Genomic DNA, 14,230 nt, shown 5'->3' on the forward strand with positions numbered 1-14,230 from the left:
CATTCCGTACAAGCCTTTGTGACGTGTGCTCTACTAAGGGAATTACCCCTACCAGTTCCAGTATTTCTTCATTAATTTAACTTTCATCTAAGATCGTTACCTGTTCAAACCGTACTCAGAGTCATTCAAAACTTCAAGTCGAGATACTTTAAAATAATAATAAGGGAATCGGGTCGGTCCGAGTTCCACGATGAAGCGGGCATCCCTCTCTTCCCCTTTTATTGGATGAGGAACCCTCGTAAAATAAACGCTTAGGCGGTTGGCCGGATGACTCCTGATGAGATGGAAGTTGTGATGATAATAAACAACCTGCCCCGCCACCTAAATGCCCGCGGCTTTGTTGAGTGTTTGAATTATGAGGACTTTGATCAAATAGCATTCGGTATGGTGTTTTCCATTGGTTTGTTTGGTATTTTGTTGTTTAACTTAGCTAAATTTCTGATTTCTTTTTAGGATACATGTCATTGTCGGAGCCACGTAAGACCAGTTTCATGTCCTCCCAAAAATGTACAAGGGATACCAGTTCCAAGGCTCGGGATCCCCGATCAGCCTCTTTTAGCCATGCGACTGCCACTGCCAGAAGTAGACCGGTGGCTCCGCCAATTTCTAAGGTGACGATGGTCAAGGCTCCTCAGCAAACGTTGATTGCTAATCTAGAGCAGTCTTTTGAAGTTGTTGTTGCTACCACGACCATTCCATTATCAGAGAGGAAAAGGAAAAGCAAAGAGGGGGAGAAATCTTCCTCTAAAAGGAGTCGTAGGGAGAAAGTGTGTCGTGTCTTATTCCGGCCGACGTTTTTGACCTTGAGTTCCATATTGGCTCTCATGTCAATTTTCACATAAGTTCCTCCTAACGAGCAATGGTCGAACCGATGTCCGAGGGGGATATTATCAATGCCGCTTTGGAGTTGACCACCCGAGGGGCGATGCTAACGTGGTGTCTTCGAAAACTTGCTGATCGTCGAAGTTCCACTAACTTAAAGGCCAAGCTGGATGAGGAGAAGAGAACCTCAGATGGTCTCCGCGCTCGGCTGGAGGCCTTGGCCATTGATCATGCGGGGTGTGGCGAGCAGCAGTCTGGTTTGCAAGCTAAGCTTGATGAAGCTCGTCAGGAGTTGGCCGAGACCGCTCAGCAACTGAGGAACGCCCGGGCGAGGGGCGATCAGGTGGTGGGAGAAGTTGGCAAGCTGAAGGTCGGGGTCAAAAGGCTAGGGAGGAAGAACTGTCCGGTCAAAATGAGACACTTACCTCCGAATTTCTCAATGCAAATGAAGTGATCGCCACTCTGAATTCCAACGTGACTATAGAGAACTAGGAGGGTTTCAACAAGGCTATGTGCCAGGCGGCCTTCCTCCTAGGCGTGGATGCGTTGGCCTCAGGTTTCGACATCATGTATTAGATGGAAAGATGCTTCCTTTGGGGAGGGCGAGCATGATGCGGGTGCAGATGAGCCTGTTATTGGTGGGAAGGACGGGGTACTTGAAGAGCGTCCGGCCAAGGAGGTTGATTAAGCTCTTTGCGCAGGCGGTAGTGGTTCTTTTGAAGAACTCGCCGTTCACTGCCCAGCGTTGTTTCCTCTCACCAACTCGTCCATTAACCATGCGTCGTAACAAAGTGTAGTAAGTTTGTTACTTAATTCTTCTTCGAAAATGCTGATCATTGTATTCATTTCTGAAAGAAGGAATGATATACAATAATCATTTTAACTGAAATAAAATTTGAGGTGTGAGGCATTCCAAGTGTTTGGAATAGGTCGGTAGTTCGGATGTACCAGGCAGTAAGCTCCGTTCTCGAGGTCTTCCATTACTCTAAAGGGTCCCTCCCACTTTGCGGCTAGCTTCCCATGAGAGGTCGTTCGTCAGGCATCCCCCATCTTTGTCCATACTAGGTCTCCTTTTTTGAAGCTCTGAGGTCGAACCTTGGTGTTATATTTTCTTTCCACTATTCGTCTACAAGCCTCCGCTCGCAGAACCGCTCAATCTCGTTGTTCGTCAAGGGTGTCGTAGGGAGAGTTTCCCTAATTCGACTAGCAACATGGCGTTGGTGCCATATGTCATATTAAATGGCGTATCGCCAGTCGTCCCATGCGGGGTGCACCTATACACCCACAAAACCTCTAGTAGCTCGTCCACCCATGCCCCTTTACTCTCTCCTAGTCTCTTCTTTAATTCGGCTACAATCGCCTTATTCATGGATTTCGCTTGGTCGTTCGTTTGGAGATGCTCTACCGAGCTCATGAGGTGCTTTATCCCTAAGCTCTGGTAGAACAGTCCTAGCTTCTTGTCAACGAACTGCCTACCATTGTTTGTCACGATCGTCCGTGGAAGGCCGAATCGGCATACTATCTTGCATACAAACTTCTGTAATTGTTGGGTCGTGATAGTTGCGAGGGCCTCTGCTTCTACCCACTTGGTAAAATAATCGATGCCAACTAGGAGGAATTTTTTTTGTGCCCGACGTGGAGGGAAGGATCCCACAATGTCCATCCCCTACTAGGCGAACGACTAGAGCGAGACCATGGTGTGCAACAGGCTTGGTGGGGCTTGAGGGACGTTGGCGTGGGCTTGGAAACCCGTGCATTTTTTAACAAAGCTTCTCGCGTCTTCTTCCATAGTCGACCAGTAATAACCGGGCTTGATGGCCTCAGCCTTCAAGGTACATTGCCCGGTATGGAACCCGCAAATTTCATTGTGTAGTTCGTCTAATACATATCGGGCTTCGGGGGCAGCCAAGCACTTGAGGAGAGGGGTGGAAAATCCTCTCCTATAAAGGTCATCTCCTACTAGGATATACCGAGCGATCTTTCTCTTGTATGCCGGCCGAACAGGTTGTCCGACGTCCTATTGCTGCTTCATCTTGCGAATCTCAATCCTTTAATCGTCCGTGTCTTCGTCCGTCTCGGTAATGCTTAGGCATTCAATTGAGGGTTCGGCTAGCACCTACCGAATGATGTGGTGAGCTGTCCATTCTCCTTTCCGCTGTTGAGTTTGGACAGCATGTCTGCTCGAGAGTTATCTTCGCGAGGGATGTGTTTGATATCAACTTGTTCAAAACCTTTGACTAAGGTAGTTTCCTTGTGGAAGTATTTAAGGAGGTGGTCGTCCTTGACTTGGAAATCGTCGTTCATCTGGCCCACCACCAATTGTGAGTCCGTTCGACAGGTTATCTTCCGAGCTCCCATGTTGCGAGCTAACTTCAAGCCTGCCACCAAGGCTTCATACTCTGCTGGATTGTTGGATGTTTTAAACTTGAATATGAGGGAATGTTCCGACAAGAAACCGTTCGACCCTTCTACCGCAAAATCCGCCAAGTGTTGGCCTTTAACTGATCCCCTGGGTTCATAGCGCAACCCATATTTTGACAACTCCACCGCCCAGCCAACCATCTGCCCGGCGAGGTCAGGCTTCCTTAAGATTTTCGAAATTGGGTGGTCCGTTCAACTGACCACCTGATGACTCTACAAGTACGACCGAAGTCTCCGAGTTGCGTTGAGGAGTGTTAAGGCAACCTTGTACACTTATTGGTAGCGTGTGTCTCATCGTCCTAGAGTACCCTGCTCACAAAGTAAATAAATCTAGGGTCCGATCTCTCTTGTACCAATGCGGTGCTGATGGCTTTGTTTGAAACTCCTAGATAGATCATAACGGTTTAAAATACCATTATCTGTGATGTAATTTTGATACTAAATGCACCCTTTTTGACTTAGAAACTTGCTTTGACTCATGTTTTTGCTTTAGTTTTGTGAATAAGAGAGTTGAGGTTATACTTGATGATTTTATCACAAAATTCCCTTGATTTTGTAGGTTATTGGAATGATTTGAAGGAATAATTAAAGTACCAAATAGTTGGAATGCAGAAAAGTCAACCAGAGTGTAGAAAAGTCAACCAAAGTGTAGAAAAGTCAAGAAAAAGTCAACCAAAAAAGTCAACCACGAAGCTTGGGCGGCCAGTGGAGGCTTGGGCGACCAAAAATTGATGCCCACCGCCCGGGCGGCCAAAAATGGGCCCGAGCGTCCATCGTGAAATAGGCCCATTTTTTTATCTGTTTCGACTTATTTTGGATTGGGCCTTGTTTCTACTCTTTTCCGACTCTATTTAAAGGATCCCGACGCTCTAGGTTTTGCATTTCTGGCTGGAGCAACACAACAGCACACTCTTCTACTCTCTAAAGGCGGATCTGGAGGCGGGAGCTTCCTCTTCTACTCTTAGGGTTTTACTATCTCATGTTTTTCGGTTGTTCATCTAGTTTCTCCATGTATATGGGGAACTAAACTCTATTTGTTGTTGGGGAATGATGTAACCTTGTGAACTCTCATGTATTTGAATTGATTCTTAATTTATATGCTTTATTCATTATTTGTTAGGGAATTCATCTGTTTTTAATGCTTGCTATATTTAACTCATTTAGTGCATATTTATGAATTGCATGAGTGTCGGGAGGTTCCTTACAATTCAGGTTCTTGTTGCATTCTCCCAAGGTAATATTTCTCAGGGATGAGGGTATGAGTACTTGGTCGTCTTAAGCTCTTGATCTTTAGACTTAACTCTCTAGGAACGCTAGGAATTACACGAACTAGGAATTAAGGCATACTTATTGTGCCAAGGGATTTGGTTCTAAGTACTTTAGTGAGTGACGTTAACATTAATGCATAAAGAGGAATTCTTACATACATGAGAGGGAACTTGGTGAAATCTAGCCCCAACAACATATTCATCTCATAGTAAACAACATTCGTTCATCTCTGTATTACTCTACTATTGATCAATTTGCATTCATATTTTATTTCTGTTTTTGCATCTCAAACCAATGATCTCGTTTATTTAGTGCCAAGAGTCTTCTGGGATACGATACTTGATCTTACCATAGTATATTACTTGTGCGATTTGGTACACTTGTTAATCCATCAACAATAGACTTGCAAGTTTTCCCCGTCGAGTGGCCGGTTCATGACCGGAGGGTTGGTTAACACGTTCTTCATTTCTTCGAATGCTCGCTCGCACTCCGCATCCCAGACTACTGTACCAGTTCCTCTCTTCATCCTCTTGATTACCGAACGGATGCGCTCTGCTAGTTTCGGTATGAACCGAGAAAGCGAAGTCAGCCATCCGACCAACCTTTGGATTTCCTTCAGGTTGGTCAGGCTTCTCATCTCGAGGACTGAAAACGGTAATTCTTACCATTATTTGTGGTGCAATTTTCTTACCAAATCAACTCTCTTGAAGCTTGAAACATGCTTAATCCTCTCTTTTATCTAACTTTGTGAACAAGTTTAGCTTACGTTATACATAAGAGTTTTCATCACTAATTCCTCAAGTTTTGTAGGCAATTTGTGTGCTTTGGAAGAGTATCTAAACTACCAAGAGTGAGAGCCTAGGAAAAGCTACAAAAAGCAAGTGTTTTGAAGGATCACGAAAGATTCCCCACGCCTGGGCGCCTCAGGAGGGGGGCTGAGCCCCATTCAATTCGCATTTCACTGCAAGTTTCATGCCAGGACGCCTCAGAATGGGGTCTTAGCCCCATTTTGTGCGCAGATCTCGCGCCTGGGTGCCCTAGACAGGGGGTCGGGCGTCATTCTTCACACAGGAGCTGCGCAACCCTCGCGCCTGGGTGCCCAAGAAGAGGGGGGCTGGGCGCGACTTTTGCTGACATGGCACCCTAGACCTATTTAAGGCTTCCATGCAACGAAGGTGCCATCTTCTTGGCAGCTAAAGCTCTAAAACACCATTTTTGGACCTCTGGGAGCTGGTTTTGAGCAGTGGGAACTCTTCATTCTTCCTCCTTGGTTCTCCATCTCTTCCATTTTTCTTCCATTGTAAGCTCAAGCTCTCAATGACTATGGATAGGTAAGTTCATTTTGTTGGGGAATGATGTAACTACGAAACTTTCTTGTAAATGCACTTGTGTTTAATGAATATAAGTTTCTTTCATTTATTGTGAGTGTTTATTTCCTTCTCTTAAAGCTTGTTGTGACTTGATCAACCATAGCATGATTCTTAGGTTTGCTTGATATTGGGAAGTATTGTGTGAATCTTGAACTGGAATAAATACCTAGAGGAAATTGTGTCTAGGGATAGAGCTTGGACCTTTAGTTGTCTTAAACCTCTAGTCTTAATGCAGATGAACTTGTTAGGTTACCAAGGGATTGGAATTTAATGAGTGAATCTAGGCTCTCTCTACCAAGGGATTGGGTTTGAGTAATGTAGTAGGTTGACTTGAGCAATTAAATGAAGAAGTAGTAATGTGCATTTGCATGAGACTGTAGTAGGTAAAATCATTCTCCAACATCTCCATTCCATATCATCTTTAATCATTTAATTTCCAAGTTTTTTAACCCCAAGAAGTTCAATTTCTCACTTATGCATTATGTTTATTTTCATTACACTAAATTCACATTAAAAGAAATCATTCTTTAGTCTAAATTAGTTAGATAATTATACGATTGTAAAGTGTCATACGAGTCTCTTGGGATACGATATCCGATCTTACCGGTTTATTACTTAAAACGATTTGGTACGCTTGCCTCTATTCCTCGATTAGTCAGCATGAATCCTACAAATTTTCCAACTGCGACCCCGAAGGTACATTTGGTTGGGTTCAACCTCATGTTGTACCGTCGAATCTGCCTAAAACCTCCTTCATATCCTCTATATGCTTGTTGCCAGATTTTGACGAGACCACCATGTCATCTACATATACATCCATGCAACGTCCAATCTGATCTGCAAAGATCTTGTCCAATAAGTGTTGATAAGTTGTCCCTGCGTTTTTTAAGCCGAATGACATAACGTCATAGCAGTAATTTGTTTTTTCGGTTATAAAGCTTGTTTTTTCTTGATCTGGGACGTACATTGGGATCTGATTATAGCTTGAGTAGGCATCCAGGAAACTGAGCATACAGTGACCAGACGCGCCATCGACCAGGTCATCAATGTTAGGGAGCAAGTGAGCGTCCTTAGGGCATGCCTTGTTCAAGTCGGTGTAATCTATAGACATACACAACTTTTCGCTGGCCTTCTTGACCAGGACCACATTGGTCAGCCATGTGCTGTAAGTTACCTCCCTAACAAAGTCGGTCTCCTTTAGCTTCCTCACCTCTTCATCTACAACTTCCCTCTTCTCCGCTCTCATCCTTCTTTTCTTTTGGGCGACCGGCCTTGCTTTCTTGAAGAGAGACAATTTGTAGGACATTACCGCGGGATGGATCACATGCATGTTTGTCGTCGTCCAAGCAAACAGATCTCGATTGCGCCAAAGGACCCACCGCAATTCCTGTTCTACCTCGGATTACAGACCTTCTGCCATGTTGGTGACTTACTCGTTGCCTTGTCCTATTTTGGCGGGACGCACCTCCCCCAAGGGCTCAATTCGATCATTGGTGTTGGTGCGAGAGTCAAGATCTGCCATGGCCACTTCCGACCGAATCACCCTCTTCTTGGTAGATTGTGGATAAAGTTTTAGTCCGGCTGCATAACACTCCCTGGCCGTTTTCTAGTCCGCCCGGAAGGTGCACACCGTCTCTTTTTCCAACGGGTACTTCATTGTCAAGTGAGGGGTGGAAACTATCCCTCCGAACTCTTTCAGACATGGGCGTCCCAGGAGGACGTTATACGATGTATTGGCTTCCACTAACAAATAACGGACCCTTTTTTCGTCGTCGTCTCGACCAGCACCGAGACGGGTGCGGAGCTCTACATAGCCTCGCGTGTCCACTCGCTTGCCCGCAAAACCTACTATCTACTCATTGTAAAGCACAATTAGGTCTTCCAACAAATCCATACGCTGGAAAGTTTTCCAGTATAAGATGTTGACCGAGCTTCCCTAATCGACCAGCACCTTGCTTACCCCGTAGCGGGCTATTTCTGCGGTGATTACCATGGGGTCATCCTGCTTTAGGCCAAGAGCATAAAAATCTTCATCTGTGAAGGTGATGGGAGGCATGGTTTTCCTGAGCATGCTCACGGTGTTAACCGATCGGAATGCTCGAACGTGACATTTCCTGGTCGACGACGATGATCCCCCTCCGACGAACCCTCTGGATATCGTGTTGATATGACCACGTAGCGAGCGGTCATTGCTCCTGCTATGGCTTCGACTTCGCCGCCTTTTCGATCGAGGTCGATCACTCCTGCCGTACCTCGGACGTCCACGATCGTCCTATCTTGCCTGACTCCTCCGCCGCGGGCTACGCGACCGTTGTGCCATTCGATCGGGCGATCAACCTTGACGTACTTCTTCAAATGACCCGCCCGGATCAACTCCTCAATTCGATCTTTGAGGGTCACGCACTTCTCCATGGTGTGACCCATGTTCTTATGGTACAAGCAGTGCTTGTTGCCGTCAGCCCCAAGCGGCGTAAGGCGCCTCTTCGACGCCTGAATCAATTCGACGCTTAGTGCTTCTTGTAATATTTTGTCTCGGGGGATGCTCAGAGGGGTATACTATTGAAAACACGGCCCCCTGGGGAACTCCCTCTGCTTGAACCCTCCGATCTTTCTCGACTGGTTTTCATGTTTCTTTCTTTACGCTTTCTCCCCCTTCGATTCTTGTGACTTCTTCTTGTATGATTGTTTCATATCCTTCACCCTTATTTCATCGGTCATCTGCTCACGCAATTCTTTCATGGCCTTCGAGGCGCGGCAACAGACGATGTCCTTAAAAGGCCCTGGTTTAAGGGCAGGCAAAACGTATTGGAGGGCGAGCTCAGAATTGAGGCCCTTTACTCGCCGAACAATTTTCTGATAACGGTCCATCAACGCTTTTAGAGTCTCCTCCTTCCCTTGCTTAAGGTTTACTAATTCAAAAATGGTTAAGTCCTGAGAGTCTACTAGCAAACTGGCGTCTGAACATAACCTTCAGGCCCTCGAAGTTCTCAATAGAATTTGGAGGTAAAGAGTTGAACCATTTCAAAGCTTCTCCCTCCAGCGATAGGGAGAATGCTCAACACCAAATAGCCTGGTTCTCGGTGTGGAATGCCATCCGGTTGGTAAATGTTTTTACGTGGTCGTCCGGGTCGATCATTTCGTCATATATTTTGAACTGAGGAGAGACAAACTACTCGGATATGTGAACATCCATAATAGCCTGAACAAACGGTAAGTGGTCGGAGGTGTCTTCGACCTTTACCACCAACTGCCTACCTGATAACAGTTGAAAAACTGTTATTTTCATGCTTAAAGTTGATACTAAAAGCAACCTTTAGACTTAGAAACTAGCTTGAAATCATGCCTTTTGTTTATATTTTTCAGAAATATGAGAGCTGGACAGGTTTATGCTTGATTTAAGTGTTTTTGTGCAGGTTTTGAGGTGAATTTGGTGAAAGAAGTGAAGAATAAGAGAGAGGACATTAGAAAAGACAAGAAAGAGTGCAAAAAGGAGAAGTCGAAGGCACCGCTCAGCGGCAAACTACCGCTGAGCGGCACTCAAGAGGTGACGTTGGAACCGCTGAGGGGCAAAATGGCCGCTGAGGGGAAGAAAGAAGACGCGCAATCACCGCTGAGCGGTAAATACCGCTGAGCGGCACTTTTTGGGCTTGGACTTTTGTAATCTTTTGTAACTCTAGATTAGTATATAAGGGCTTGCACGTCCTATAGTTAGGTATCTTTGGCAAAAACGAGGCAAACACTCTCTTTTTCACCCCTTTGAAGGAGGATCTTGGATGCTCAGGCTACCTCTTCACCTTTATTGGGTTTATTCTTTCATACTTTCATTGTAATTCATCTAGGTTCACCATGAATATGGTGAACTAAACCTTGTATGTTTGTTGGGGAGTCAAAGTAATCTCTTGAAGCTCTCATATATGGATTTGTTGAGTACATCTTTGAATTAAGACATATGCTTTCTTTCATCATTAGTTAGGGTTTTCCTCTTTGATTAATGCTTGCATTGTTTAACTCATTCTAATGCATGATCATTGGTTTTGTTGATACGGACACGTACGGGGAAATCTAGATCCGGGGAATTTCTCCCAATATTATACTGACAATATTATATTGGTTGCCTTTAAGCTCCTGCGCAAAATAAACTAATCATTAGGAATGCTAGGAATTGTATGAACTATTTGATTAGGGAGAAGCCATCTAGAATGGTACTTAGAGAGTGGCATTAACAATGATGATTTGAATGTTGAATTCCTAAAATGTATGAGAGTGGATGAGATGAAATTGACCCCCAACAACATATTCATTCATATATTCCATTGAAAGTGTTTATCTTTTGTCTTTGCCATTGATCAAAATTCATGCATACATGTTTATTTTCTGTTGCATTTTAAACCCAAATATTTCGTTTGTAAGTCTTAGTTAATCAAGAAACCACATAACTAAACTAGGCCGTGAGTCCTTTGGGAAGAACGATACTTGGTCTTACCAAGTTTTATTACTTGAACGATTCGGTCATACTTGCCGATTGTGAAACAAGTTTGTGACATCATATTTTGGTGCTTACAAATTTGTCCATCAAGTTTTGGCGCCGTTGCCGGGGACTCGTGGTTTAACTGGTTAATTTGTGTGATTATTGATTATCTTTGACTTTAATTTGAATTTCTGTTTTTATTTTTTTTTTTTCTGTTTTATTTTTTTTTTTATCTTTTTAGATTTGATTTTTATCCTTTAGGTTAGATTTTATTTTTATCTTTTTAGATTAGATTTTATTTTAAATTTCGAATTTTTATTTTATTTTTCTGTTTTTATTTTTCAGTTTGTATTTTATTTGATTTTTATTTTTCTGTTTTCTGTTTTTCTGTTTTCTATTTTTATTTTCTGTTTTTTTATTTTCGGTTTTTATTTGATTTGATTTTATTTTATTTGATTAGATTAGATTTTATTTTATTTTATTTTATTTTCTGTTTGTATTTTATTTTATTTTATTTTATTTTTCTGTTTTTATTTTTCTGTTTTATTTTTCTGTTTTTATTTCCTATCTTCTTATCTTTTCAATTATATCCTTTGATTTTTTTCTTTTCTCTATCTTTTTGTGCTAACAATTGTTTTTAGGGTTTTGTGCCTAATGTTTGCAGAATGCAATTTGGTCAAGAGTTTAACTATAGGGGCACTCAATTCTACCAAAGTAATCTCAACCAATGGTGGGAACCTCACTCAAGCATGGATCAAAGCCAATTTTGGCAAGCTGCTGGACAATTTGAGAATCAACCACAACAACAATGGCAGCAACAACCCTTTCTATCAGGAAGTTTGGATAGGTTGGAGGACACCCTTCAACGATTTTTGAAAAATTCCGACTCTACTCAGAAAAGCATTGAAGAATCATTTAAAAGAATGGAAATGCACCTTCATTACATCAGTCAGAGATTGAATGATGATGTTAATACTGAAGTTAACCTTAAGGAGGAAGGGCAAGTCATTATCACTGAAAGTAACAAGATTCTTGATGAGGAAAAATTAGAGGAAGATGAGGAAAGGGTAGAGAGAAAAGAGAAAGAAGAGTTGAGTGAGAAAGATAAAGATGAAGAAAAAGAAAAGAAGTGGTTGAGAGAGAAGAGAGAAAGAAAATTTGTGTGAAAATAAAGAAGTTGAGGAGAAGAAGAGAAGGGAAGAAAAAAATAAAAGAAAAGAAAAAGAGAAAATTTGGGGAGAGAAAGCGTAAGAAAAAGAAGATGAGAGGAAAGAAGAAGAAATCATATGAAAAATCACATCCTCATCTAAAGAAGAATCATAGGAAGGAAAAGAAATTCAAGTGCTTTATGGAAATCTTCAAGAAATTGGAGATTAAAGTTCCTATGATTGAGACATTGCAACAGGTTCCTGGTTTGATCAAATTTCTAAAGAAGTTCAGTAGAAAGAAGAAGAAAAAGAAGAAGGAACATGAGCTTTATTGGGTCAAGCTAGTGACGTTAAAAGAGCGCTTGCTGGGAGGCAACCCAGTGAACTTTTGATTTGGTTTTGTAATTTTTAATTTGTGAACCTTATTTTTGTATTTAGTTGGTTGGATATAGCATCTACTGAAGGATGCTAGGTGGTTAAGTATCTACTGAAGGATACAATGGCTGTAACACCTACTGATGGGTGTTGGTAAGAAAATTTTGCACCTACTGAAGGGTGTTGGTGGATTTTGGGTCAGGCTCGTGACGTTAAACAAGCGCTACCTGGGAGGCAACCCAGTTGATTGATTTTTTTGTTTATTTTTTAGGATTTGCATAAGCATTTTTAACATTGAATTGCAGGGAACCTATGAGGGGTATGTAGGAAGGCACGTAGGTCAAGAAAAGAAGGAGAGGAGCACATCACGAAAGTGCCGCTTACCGCTGAGCGGTACTATCGCAGATGGGCTTAAGTTCCCCTTAGCGGGACCCGAGCCCATTAGGGTATTTTTATACCCCAAGCTGCGTTTTAGGGTTTATTTCCAGACTTCTCTCTGCACAAACACTTCCACACACCTTCTCCTAGGTTTTCCACATCTTTTCACTCTTCCCTCTTAAGAAAATCTCTCTTCTATTCACTTTTTCACTAGTGTGCCATCAAAGTTTGGGGTTGGAAGAGAGCATTCTAGTTTGAAGCATTCTCATTGCATCTAGTATCTCCACCCAAGTAAGTAAAATGCATTTTGTTCATTCTAGGGTTCTTGAATTGAATGTGATTGTCAAAGCATGAATATTTAGGGGTTTTGATTTCTATGCATGATTTGATGATATATTTGATGTTTGAACCGATTAAACTGCTTGATTATGAACTGGAAAACTGAAAATTGCATTTGGGTGGAGTTAGGAAGTTTAAAAACGATTTGCAAAAATCTGCAGATACCGCTGAGTGATTTACCGCTGAGCGGCACTCTGCCAGATTTGCTTTTTCTGGTTTTTGCGTGTTTGAATGTGGCACTGGTGGCGCTGAGGGGAAATTCTGGCCCTCAGCGGTGGTTTAGCTTCAAAAGGAGTTTGTTTTGTGTTTACTAATGATTAACATCATGTTCTGTGGTTTTGGATTTATGTTTGAATGCAGGAATGGCATCCTCTTCAGGAAAGAGATTGAAAACCATGGCAACCAAGAGAAAGGAAAAGGAACCAGAGCAGCCCCATAATGGCAGGTTCCTCTCTAGGAAACATGAGAAGCACTTTAGGGTGGTTCAGGACAGGAGACTTCTAATGGAGAGAAAGGTTGGAATGATACCTAACTTTGCTCCTCAATTTGGAGAGCAAGTGTTAGGGAATGATTGGGGAAGCTAGCCACTTATCCATCACCTGCCAACATAGCTGTGGTGAAAGAATTCTACACCAATGCAAAGAAGATTGGTGATTATCCAGCTGAGAATTATTTGGGCTATGTTAGAGGCCATGCTATCAGGTATGATCCTGACTCCATCAATAACTTTCTGGATACTGTGTGGGCTGGTGAGCAATGCCAGTTTGCTCTTAGCATGGAGGAAGGTGCTGACTTTGAGGATGTTGAGAGAGTATTGTGCATACCTGGAGGACACTTCCAAAGGAATAGATCTGGCTCAGTGGTTAATATTAGGAGGACAGATTTGACTCCTCTTGCAAAGTATTGGATGGCATTTTCTCATGCCAACATTCAGCCATGTTCACATGTGTCAGATATTACTCTCAGCAGGGCACTCTTCATCTACTGTGCTATCAGAAACTTGAATGTTAATATTGGGCAGGTGATAGCTGATGAGATTAGTGTGTGTGCTAACACCTCAAACAACAAAGCACCACTGGGACATCCTTCTTTGATCACTCACCTTTGCAAGCTAGCTGGGGTGGACACTTCTGTTCCACCATTTGAGAGGCCAAGAAAAGCTATAGATGAGGCCTATTACAGACAGTACTGTGGAGGTGAGGAGGCAGCCCAGCCAGTGCCACCACGCCAGGCTCGTAGAGAGAGAAGGCCAGCACAGAGCAGGACTTCTGCTGATACTCATGAGGCAGAACCATTCCAGATGAGGGACATGTATATGTCTCTTATAGGTGCTCAGTTGCAGTCCATCCACAGAGGGCAGGTGGCCACGGCTGAGATGATAGTGGGGATGTATGATACCCCTCCAGCACACAGGTGGACTATGGATGAATTCCATAATGTGGTAGCTTGGCCAGAAGAACCATCATGGAGGAGCTGAAGCAGCTGAAGCTTCAGAGAGATATGGATGAAGATGAAGCTGAGGAGGAGGATGCATTTGATGATGATGATGAGAGGAAAGAGGAAGATACAGAGAGCTCGGACTGATGAGGAGCTGAGATAGCATTTACTGATGAATGCTATCATATGATTATGCTTTTGTG

The sequence above is a fragment of the Vigna umbellata genome, chromosome 9 (assembly GCF_029865625.1).
Source record: "Vigna umbellata cultivar VRB3 chromosome 9, Vumbellata_1.0, whole genome shotgun sequence".
Classification (NCBI taxonomy): Eukaryota; Viridiplantae; Streptophyta; class Magnoliopsida; order Fabales; family Fabaceae; genus Vigna; species Vigna umbellata.